This window comes from Vicugna pacos, chromosome 32 (assembly GCF_048564905.1).
Source record: "Vicugna pacos chromosome 32, VicPac4, whole genome shotgun sequence".
Lineage (NCBI taxonomy): Eukaryota > Metazoa > Chordata > Mammalia > Artiodactyla > Camelidae > Vicugna > Vicugna pacos.
In genome coordinates this window covers 22,681,285-22,692,707 of record NC_133018.1, presented here as the reverse complement: position 1 = coordinate 22,692,707, position 11,423 = coordinate 22,681,285, and the positions used below count along the sequence as shown (strand labels likewise).

General features: G+C 56.5%; 1 non-coding gene across 1 annotated transcript; it reads left to right on the top strand.

Annotated features, from left to right (window-relative positions):
* The first annotated feature begins 3,412 nt into the window (after positions 1–3,412).
* Positions 3,413–3,490, top strand: TRNAN-AUU (transfer RNA asparagine (anticodon AUU)). Its single transcript is given in 2 exon segments — positions 3,413–3,450; positions 3,455–3,490. It is a non-coding gene; the product is annotated as a tRNA-Asn (tRNA).
* The last annotated feature ends 7,933 nt before the right edge of the window (positions 3,491–11,423 follow it).

The following is an 11,423-nucleotide window of genomic DNA, read 5'->3' as shown; positions in this document are numbered from 1 at the left end:
TAATTTTTCAACTGAACTGAAGAGCGTGTGCGGCTGGGTTCACCACGCGGCATGATCGCTGCCTGTGCAAAGCCGGCGTGCTGCCGTGGGAGGCTGTGTGAGGCTGCACGCCCGCCCCGCACGCCGTGATGTGTGTTAGCCGGTTTCAGCAAACGTCTGTGCGCCCCACTTGCAGACATGGGTCCCTGCTGTCCCTTCCCCGAGGATGGATGGGGCGGCACCACACTTTTGCTTAGTGTCCCGGGCGGCTTGTGAGGGACTCGCACAGGACCTCACAGTCCTCATTTCAGACCGGGACCTGGCGGGCCGGCTGCATCCTTACATCCGTCCTACTTCTACTGCGGGGGTCCCGCCTCCGAGCGGCCGTGCTGGGGTGGCAGGCGGGGGGAACCACAGCTCCGCGTGTGCGGCACCACAGAGCGCCATGGCGGCGAGTCCTTTCAAAGCTGCACTGGGCATCGTACGACCCTCCGACCACTTCTAAATGCCAGGTAATAAGAAAACAGGTGGGCGTCAGAATTACCACCTTGTGCCACGCGGTGCCAGGCAGCCCCATCACTTGAAAGTCAAAGCACGTCAGAGGGGAGCCGGGTCCTGTGGGCATCAGAAACCGCCGCCCCCCACGGCGTCTGCTGTTACAACCGGCCCGAGGGCTCCCGGGCGTTTCCAAGGGGAGTGACGTCACTTGAGCGGATTTGTGTAAATGCTCGTTGGAACTCCTTGCCCTTTTGGAAACAAGGCTTTTTTAGAGGAAATAACACATAAAACGTGCTTTGTGGCGCTGGGACACATTACCTAAGTGAACAGCACAGAACGCAAAGGAGAAGACGAAACAGCGCAAGGCCGCGTAACGCCATGAGAAGTCGGCCTCGGCTGGTTTCCGAATCGGCCGAAAGAGGCGCGCGCTCGGGAAGGAGGCCAGCGCCCGGGAGCCGCGTCTGCTGTCTGACCCCCTCGGTGACCCCCGGACCAGGGCAGCGGGCTGGCGCAGGTGGGCACACCCAGACGTAGGTGACCACGCCGTCCCGGTGAAGACCCTCCCCAGTCTCGGAAACTGCACTCTCTCGGTGCCGGGCTGATTTTCCAGGGGCTCCGGGTCCCAGCAGAACGGGCTGGACAAGGTGGGGTGGGGCAGCAGACCCTGTGTGGGTTTCTGAGAATCGCACTGTCAAGTCCCCGACCCGTGGGACTGCGGCGGCAGAGGTGCAGGTGGACAGGGGGTAACGATTCTGCAAACCCTCCCCTAACTCCCCGAGGGCTCAGAGCTGTGGCCGTTAGTCCTTAAAAGTAGGTCCGTGTCTTAACCGAAGGGGTTTCCACTTGACCCGTGGCAGTATCTGGGGACGGGGTTCAGGTTTGGATGGGCGATGCTTGAAGCCTGGGCTTGTGAGGGCAGGAGTGTCCTTTGGGGAAGGCGTGTGGCCCGGCTGCTCCCACGTTCCGAGGTCAGAGGGAGAGGGGTGGGGGAGCCCCCGCAGAGGGGAGCAGAAACCAGTCTGTCCTGCTGCGCAGGGTGAGTGAGACTTGGGGGCCCAGGTGGGCTGGACGGCGGAGCCTGCAGGCCGATGAGAGGGGCGGTAGCCGGGGGCCGTGCGGGCCACGGGAGGTCTGCACCCCTTCCTTTAAGAAGGGGGAAGCGACGAAGCTTTCCGAGTTCCCAGCGTCTGTATGAAGTGAACGTTAACGGTCGTGGGACGGTGGTGGAGTCCCAGCGCGGCGTTCTCGGGGCCTGGGCTGGGGTGGGCGGCCGCGCTCGGTTCTGGTGTTTGCCAAGGAGCCCGACCCTGCCAGGAGGGGCCCCCAGGGTGCGGGGACACCACCTCTATCCTTACACTGTTACCAAAGCCTGGGGGAGAAATGCGGGGGCCACACAAACTGGGGGAGGGAGAAAGGCACAGGACAAGCTACGCACCCCCCACAAGTCTGCACAGTGTGGCCAGATGCGACCCCAGACGCGCCCCCAGACGCGCCCCCAGACGCAGCTGTGAGGGCACGAGGGGCCGGACCCTCCTGTAACAGATCTGTCTCTTAGGAGCCGTCCTGTCAGAGAGAGAGGTGGCTCTGTGCCGGGTGGAAGGGTGCCCACCCCGAACCCGTGAATGCGACCTCATTTGGAAAAAGGATCTTTGCAGATAGAAGCAAGTGAAGGTCAAAGATGGGCCCTAAATCCAGTACCGCGATGTTCTTGTGAACGGGGGGGAATTGACGCAGAGACACCCAGGGGGACGGTCACACACGACGGAGGCAGAGGGCGGAGGGGCGCTTCCACAAGCCGAGGACCCCGCGGTGCCAAGAGGCCAGAGGCGGCGGGAGGCGCTCTGCCCCTGGCCCTTCAGAGGCGCGCCCCGCCGACACCTCGAGGCCACACCTCTGGCCTCAGAGAAGGCCTGCCATGGTAACCCATCCAACTTGAGGACCGCTTGTCACGGTGGCCGCTGAGAGCCCACCCAGCGCCCCGTTCGCGGCCGTCACAGTGCTGGTAGCCGGGGGGCCGACAGCAGAAGCCATGTATCCTCGGTTCTGCAGGGGAGAAATCTAGCTCGGGTCTTGCTGGACCTGAATCAAGTTCTTGGCGGGGCTGCCTTCCTTTCTGGAGGCGGAAGAGCCCAGGGTGACACTTTTTGCCTTTTCCAGCCGGGGGTGGGGGGCCTGCCCGCAGCCCTCGGCCGGGGTCCTCCCCTCCAACTGCAAAGCCAGCAACAGCACGGAGACTCACCCCCATCACCCTGCCCTTCTCTTCTGCCTCCTCCTTCCACTTCTAAGGATTCTTGTGGTGACACCGAGCCCACGTGGATAACCCAGGGTGACCTTCTCAGAGCTGGCTGATACGCACTCGGAGCTGCCTCTGCCAGGTGAGGGGACGTTCACAGGTCCCGAGGGTTCGGACGTGGACACCGCTGGAGGCTGTTCCTCTGCCTGTCCCGGGCTGACAGAATTCAGGAGCTCTGAAGCCTCTGGATGGGACCTGGCGTGTTATCCCAGGGGAAGTTCGTAATAACTCAGAATTATCTTCCACACACATTCGGTACAAATGCTAGAATCGTCCCCTCTCATTCTGTCAGTGCTGATAGCCAACAAGATTAATAAGTCATTTGGACAGATCCAGACATGAATTTTTATACTCGGTGTCGAAATTAAATTCACCGATGGGTGCAAATGTGGACTTGAGCAGAAGTAGCGTCTGATCTTGAAAACAGAATTAGGAAGAGGACGAAGTCCCCTTCCACCCCGACCGCCGGGCCGGCCACACCGCCGGGCCCGGCTCACCGGCCCGAAACAGGGGTGGCCCTGTTCCCTGGCTTCCTTTCCAGGTTTGGTCCAGGATTTTAATTTCTCTAGGTTCCAAACATAGAAGTAATGTGTTCCTGAAGTCCAGGAAATTCCAGCCAGCCATTTGTATCAGTTGAAAGGGGGAGGGGTGTGGCTCAGTGGCAGAGCGCATGCTTATTAGCTATGCATGAGGTCCTGGGTTCAATCCCCAGTGCCTCCTCTAAGATAAATAAACCGAATTACCTCCCCACGCACAAAAGAAAATAATACAATAATAAATAAATAAAATATTTTACCCTTCATCTTAACCAAAACGCCGAGAAGCGATAAAAAAAAAATACTTTAAAAATGGGGGGAAAAAAGTTAAACAGGAGCTGCTCATTACAGCAAATTGAGCACCACTTGATCACACCCACGTGGCTCTGAAGCCCAAAAACCCAGAGGTGAGGGAGGGGTGAATCCTGCTTGTCCTAATTTATCCCTGCCCCACCCCCGAGTTTATGATTTGATTTTTCAGGTCCAGCGGATCATCACGAGGCACACTTTAGATATCTTACAGTTTTGTTGCTCGGTTAGACCCTTGAATGTTGATAAGCCCCTTCTCCTGCCCAGAGCTACAAAGGGCAGCTCCTGGGACCCAGGCCACCGAAACCTCCGAACCCCACGCGCGCTTCCTTGGGGAGTCACACTATCGGCGGGGCCGCACCTCGGACTTAACATCCGTCATCCCCTTATGCTCTTCACGGGTGTGACTGTTGGTGAGTCTGGAAACCAAAAGGAAGTAGCCACACCCTGGGAGCCACTCTTGTCCCCAGTCTCAAACCCGGGCCAGCCTTCCTGGGCCTGGCGGCCTCTGAGAACACAGTCCCCCGGGGATTCCTGGATGATGCCGTCCGTGTTCAGTCTGGGAGACTCTGTCGCCCACGGAGCGCCCATCACTTGAAATGAATGCATGGAGCGGCCATCCTGTGGCTGGAACAGAGCAGTCAGTGTTGTCCCCACCCTTACAAGCGGGGCAGGTCGCCCTTCACTTAAGGGGGCCTCTTCAACAAAGCTAAGTGGGAGCCGGCCCTGGACCACGAGTGTTTCCTCCACTCTGTTAGCTGCAGGTTAAAACTCAGATCGGCCTTGTGTTCGGCTGAATACTGGCTCACCCCCAAAGACGGCCACGTCCAGACCCCTGGAACCTGTGAACATGTTCCCTCACGTGGCAAGAGAGGAAGCTGTGAAGACGGAGAACATCCTGAGTCACCTGGGGGAGCCTTTGGAATCACAAGGCTTCCTTAGACATGAAAGGAGGAGGCAGGAGATTCAGGGTCAGACGTGAGGACAGGAAGGGACAGAGGGATGCGGTTGTCGGCTTTGAAGACGGAGGAAGGGGCCACGAGCCCCTTGGCTCTTGCACGACTCAGCTCACTGCCCTCCCCCTTCATCCTGGCCCCGCAGTGTCTCCCCTCCACCTCTCAGCCCAGGGCTTGTTCATTTCTGGGGTGAGGCCCCCACCGGGCTCCCCACGAGCCCAGCAGAATCTCTGACGGCTTTTGACTAATTGCAGGTGGGCGATGTATCTCAAGCCACCTCAGTGTGCCGGAATTTACAGCTTCAGTCCTGTCTGAGCCATTCACCATTCCTGGAGCTGAAAGCGAATGCGCACACTTCAGGGATGATCGGAGAAGCCTCCGGGTGGATTTATGCTTGCCATTTGAAATTTTAAACCCAAACCAAGCTAGTTGGACCCAGAGGACTTCTTGCCTACTGCTCTTCAGGGCTCAGATATTTCAAAGACATAAACCAAACCCCGGAATTCAGCAGCTTCCTAATGTCCTGGACACCATGTGAAGCGCAAACCATCCATCACTCACAGCTGAGCCATGATGCCGCCAGAAACAGGAAAGTCAGAGAAGGAGAATCAGGCTGGTTCCCGTGGATCAGCGGTCACGTTCATTCAGTCACTCAACAAACACCCCTTAGCCACCTACTGTGTGCTAGCTCTTTAAACCTGGGGTGGGGGGTGTGCAGCAATGAACGAAACAGTGTCGGGTCTCCTGGAACTCAGGTCTTAGGGAGGCAGACAATAAACATGAGAGCAAACAGCGTTGCAGAAAGCGTAAGGATTTTGTCCAGAAACAGTATAAGATGATCAGATAGCACGCTCAAGCGTGGTGAGGCAGCTGGACGCAGGGCAAGGCTTGGGGCAAATCGCTTCCCGGACTGGGCCAGCAGGTGATAAGCCCGTCAGTTACCATTTCTTACTTGCCCTGCCCTCTAGTGGCTTAAAACAGAACTACAGGCTATTTTCCAAAACTGCTAGGACAGTTTTCGAAAGCCCCTGATACCAAAGTCACATTGTTGAAGGGTACAAACTGGGAACGAGTGGATAAATAAGTCCTGGAGATCTGTCACACGGCATAGTGATTACAGTCAACAATACTGTATTATCAACTTCAAAGCTGGAGAGAGAGTAGCTCTTAAGTCGCTCCCAGCCACAAGAAGGAAATGATACATATGTAACGAGATCGAGGTCTTAACGAGATAGAGCCTTGCAGCTTATAAATGTGTCAAGTCAACATGTGCACCTTAAACCTACACAATTTTATATGCTAATTATCCTTTAATTTAAAAGAAATGTTTAAAAAATGGGTAGAGAAGAAAAATAGTTAGAATCCACCAAAATGTCTATAAGAAACTTGGTCACTCAAGTCATTTTTTCCCCCCAAACCTCAGGATCAACATAAGTATTGAGAACTACTTAGAGTGTATTAGTGCTAACATAATAAGTTACATTTATCTTTAGTTTTATTTCACTTTCTCGCGCAGGGGGGCCCCTCTTGGAAGATGAGCCAGTACGTTTCCCCGTGGCCGAGGAGATCACACACAGGTGTACAGTTTCCTAGCCTTGCAGGGACGGACATGCTGGCTCTGAGAGCGCAGCCGCGTCCGTGAGCCCGCATCTCCCCGGAGGAGAGCCTGCAGGGTGATCTCACAGCAGGAAAGGGGGACGGGGATGAGAGACCGGAGATAGGAGAGCAGGTAACAGAGATGTCCCCGAGCTGGCCGCTGCCTGGCGCTGGGCTCCGTGGGGCCTTCTGACATGCGTCTCGGAGTCTTCTGCCTGGGGGCACAGGAGGACAGCCCATCCATCCATCAGTCCCGTCCCCCACTGCCCAGTGAGGCATTCACCCCCGATGGTTTCTGGGCTGCTGAGGGTGAGTCCTGGGCGGGTCCCCGAGCATCCCACCCCAGGAGTCAGGAAAACCCAAGGATAAGAAGCCAGAGGCCCCCTGGCCCAGCCAGTGGGGCCGAGAGGTTCTGAAGCAGGGAGAGTGTGTCTGGGACACTGAGGTGACGGCAGCTCACCGGGAGGCTTCTAGGAAGACATCTCGGGGGCCGAGGGCACCCCCACAGGAGAAAAAGCAGAGGCCGTCGCTCGCGGGCTTTGAGGCAGACAAGCCCTCCGGACTACACCTGGACCCCTCCCGAGATGGAAAGTGCCTGGCAACGAGGAGCAGCGGCTTCCCCGAGCATCCCGTGCGGGCATCCTCCCCTCCTTCAGCCGCGGAAACACTTCCTCAGGAAGGAGGTCCCTGAGGGGCCCGTGTTGACACCTGCAGGATGTGGGAGCCGTGCGTCCAGACCCGCTGGCCGGCCTGGTGGAGCTGGTGCTCCCTGAGGGCTGGAGGGAGGCGCCTGCGTGGTGTTCCGCCAGGAGAGCGTCTGTACAGGTTCACCCAGTAGGTCAGTTTCTTGAGGCTGCTGTAACAGATGGCTACAAACTCTGTGGCTTAAAACAGATAAAATTGATCCTCTCACTGTCCTGGGGGCCACAAGGCCGGCGTGAGGCGTGGGCAGGGCCGTGTTTCTTCCAAAGACGCCCGGGGAGGCCCCTTCCTGCCTCCCGCACCTGCCGGGGCTCTGGGCTCTCTTTCCCTGGCTTGTGCAAGGCCCGCCCTGCCTTCCTAAGCTGCTCCTGTGCGTCTCTGCGTCCTTCTGTGTCTCTTATGAGGACACCCGTTGGACTGAGGGCCACCTTTATCCAGTGTGACCTCATCTCCATCCTTACCTCGCTGACATCTGCAAACCCCTATTTCCAAACGAGGTCACACTGTGTGGTTCTGAGTAGATGTGAATTTGTGTGTGTGTGGGGGGGTACCATTCAAACCACTGCGCCTAACGTCGAAAAATGAGATTTTTATATTTAAAGAATCCGTACTTCTGGAAATAGGTCAGGATGGGATCCCGGCCCCTGGGGCAGAAGCTGGAGCCGCCTCCTCTGGAAGGGACGTCTTTCTGATTTGTCGCAGCACCTGCCTCTCAGAGGAGGCCGGCGCACACCTCACCAGGCCGGCTAATGCGTGTCTCTCACCTGCTGGGGCCGGATAAGCTCCAAGTGTCTGGCCCTTCATGTGAGAGGATTCAGTAGTCAGCAGAGACGGCTGGATACGTAGCTGGTTTATTACGGCCACAATGAAACCAAACTGCCTTTTCTTGAAACGTTCGTCAGCATAAAAAATATACAGTTCACACTCCAGTCCTGAGAACCTTCATAATGGGGTCACAGGTTGGAACACACCACCTGGGTGCATTTCTCTGTTTGGGGCAGACGATTCACATTATGGCAATGTACATCATTGAATGGAGTAGAGCCATTGCTCCCCACACTCATCAGCCCAGATCGCTCTTACCTCCTGGAGAGGGAATGTTTATCCAGGAGACAGACCCTATGTGGTCTTACTTTTCTGCCCTTGGTAGGAAGGAATCTGACTCATGTCACCTCTTGCCCCACAAAGGTCCAGTCTTGGAGAAATATGTTACTGTCATAAAGTTATGGGTGACAGAACTCATTGGCTTAAATCAGTGAAAAGCCCAGACAGAGAGTTCAGGTACGGCTGGATCCAGCAGCTCACCTCAGTTTTACCTGTGTCGGCTTTACTCTCAGCCTGTCTTTCCCCATAAGATTAGAAGAGTTCCTGATCTCCAGGAGCTGCATGCTTTCACTCGTCCAGCTCTGAGCCCAATGAACACAGGGTTTCCGTTTCCCAGAAGTTCCACCAGAAGTCTTCGAGTTGCTCTCACCGGCTCTCCTGGCAGGATTACCGACACCCGCCCGCCGTCGTGGCCAGGAGGGAGCAATGCTCTGATCACCCAGGACAGGGTCTCAAGCTGCCGTGGAGACTGGGTCAGACTCAGCTCCCACAAGTGAGTCCCAAGGGAAGCCTGGGAGATGGTCCCCACAGGAGAGGGACTGACACGTGTTACATACGCTGGCACCCAGTCCACCTGCCGGCCTCTCTCAGGACTTCAACCCTTCGTGCAAGTTCAGGGCCCTCAATGGTCAGTCTCCCTGTGCTTGTCAGAGGGGTTTACCCATTTAACTAGTGGATAATCTTGCCTGAGTTGCTTTATCTTAGTCTCTAAGCAAGATGCCCCAAAATACCTGAAGTTCTCATCCATCTCACAAGTTGCCGTCAGAACTAGATGAGATCTTTTCATTAAAATGGAAAAACACAGAGGCTGAACCTAGGAGACGTTTGCCCAGCCTCATCCAGTAAGACCTCACCTGAACTTGAGTCCATCTGCAAAGACCCTGTTTCCAAGCAGAGTCCCACTCGCAGGTCCCGGGCTGAGGACTGGGGCATCTTCTGCGGGATGCAGTCCAGCCCACAAGACTGGGTATTATTTATTTACTATTTTTCTTTAAACCAACTCTTTTTTTTCCTGCTTAAATGAGAGCAAGCAGAGTTGGGAGTAGATTTTCAAACAGACTCCCTGTTTGAAAGCCACTTTCTAGCTGTGGGAGGAGGACCATCATTTTGTGTGTCTCCTTGTTGAGAATGATCAGATCTGCCTCATAAGCCGGTCGTGAGAATTAAATCCACACACACGTCCCCTCCAGTGCCTGGCGCGCAGGAGCGGGGAGCCGTGGTCGTCACAGGGTTTGCTGCAACGGAGCAGCAGCGTCTCCGCGCGTGGAGGACCACGACCACCCACCAGCCACAGAAGGGAGGCATCAAATTAAACACCACGAACCCAGCTCCACACAGTGCTGCCAGCGGCTCAGGTCTTCAAGCAGGGCTGTGGGTCCAAGCCAACCCCGCGTCTGGGGTGTCCAGGGGGATCTGAGGAGGCAGCGCCTTTTGGGGGCTTCGGGTCGATGTCACTGCACGCCATGCGCCGTCCTCCGTCTGCAAGCTGAGCTCGTGTCCCCGAGCAGCGGGATTCCTGCTTCCTTCACCTTCCAGTTGTCACCCACCGGTGGTGGTGGAGGGGCGGGGTGGAGAGCGGGGGCTGGCCGCGGCTTGTCCGTGAGGGGTTCCGAGGGTGGGGGCGGGCCACCTCGCTGCCGCCAAGCCAGGCCAGCGCATCTGCAGGCAGGCCCGCTCAGCCAGCTCGGGGGGCTGGTTTGGCTGCTGCGGGAGGAGCCGCCTTTGCTCACCCCAGAGGGGTTTGGACCACAGTCCCCCCAGAGCAGCCCTTGCTGTATCAGCTGCTGGAGCGGGGACGAGGGGGAACACAGCCGTTCCCACCGCGGCATCCCTGAGCTCCCAGCGGTGGCCCAGCCTGCCCCCTGGACCTGGCAGTGACTCACGGCCCTGAGAGACCTGCCCAGGCCAGTGTGGCGGGAGCACAGGGTGTCAGGGAGACGGGTCGGGTGCGGCTGGATGGAGCAGGGACTTAGGACCCGGAGTTTTCCTCCGAGCGAGCCGGCGGGGGGCCATGGGGTGGCTTTGAGCCGGAGAGCAACGTGATCTGATTGAGGTTTGAAAAGACTCACTCTGTTCACTGGAGAGAGAACAGGTCCTGGGGACCGAGCACAGACATACAGGAGAACTGGGGAGGGGGCGTTTTGGGGGGGGGCAGCGCTCAGAGGTAGAGCACGCTCCGCACGCACAGGGTCCGGGGTTCAACCCCCAGCACCACCACTAAAATAAACAAAAATAAACGATGACCCTAGTTACCGCCCCCCAACAACAAAAACATGAAAGAAAATCGTAAAATAATAATTTGAAAAAAGAGGGAGCATTTCCACTGTGACGCGCTAGGAAGGAGGCTCCTCTCACGCCCTGCCTGCCCCGCACACCTGAAGCCGTCCTGACCACGCTCCCACGCCCCGCGGCTTGGCCTTACAGGATGAGGGCGTTTCCATCGGCGGAGATGTGCTGGGAAAAGAGAGGAAGCAGCGCGTTGCTGATGGAGGCAACACCACCAGCCAGCAAAGCCGCAGACGCTGGAGAGTGTCTGGGAAAGGTATTACACGGACCAGTGAAGCCCGCCCCCCAGGCAGGACGCCTACGCCTCGCCCCTCCTGTTCCTGCAGAGGAAATTTCCACTCCTCGCCCCAGGGAGGATGGCAGAACGATGGATCATCCAAACCAAGACACCTCTGGGAGAGAGCGCTTTAAACGTGATTAACACCCTGTGCCTTTAAAGGTATGTTTATGGGCTGAAAATTCAGCGCCATGGTGTTGGTGGACCTACACCATCTATTCAAAAATTACTTTAAAGAATGCAACGCTGTCTACGACATATGTGCTGGATAATTGTGCATGTTCCAGGAAAAACGTGACATTCTTTACATTAATTGGAACAATTTATACGACGCCATCTTGTGTAAATATTTCATATGAATTTTAAAATAACATAAACCGGCCAATTAGCGTTGGTGTCTGTATTGATCAGGGTTCTCCAGGGAATGAAACTAATGATCGATCGACTGATTGACTGAATGAGGACCTGGCTCACGTGATTCTGGAGGCTGAGAAGTCCCACCGTTTGCCATCTGTTGGAAGGAGACCCAGGAAAGCAGGTGGCGCCATTCGGTCCAAGTGCAAAGGTCTGGGGACCAGGAGAACAGATGGTGTGAGTCCCGTCCTGAGCGCAGAAGAAGATGGATGTTGCAGGTCAGCAGTCAGGCAGAGAGAGAGACAGAGGGACAGAGGGACAGAGGGACAGGCAGAGAGACAGAGACAGAGGGACAGAGGGACAGAGCCAGCGTTCTCCCTCCCTGTGTATTGTTGTTCTATTCAGTCCACCCGTGGAATGGGTGGTGCTTAGTCACACTGGGGAGGGCCACCTGCTCTGCTCAGTTCATCAGTTCACATGTCAGTCTTGTCCAGACACACCGACACCCCCAGAAACAGACTTCCAGGAAGCCC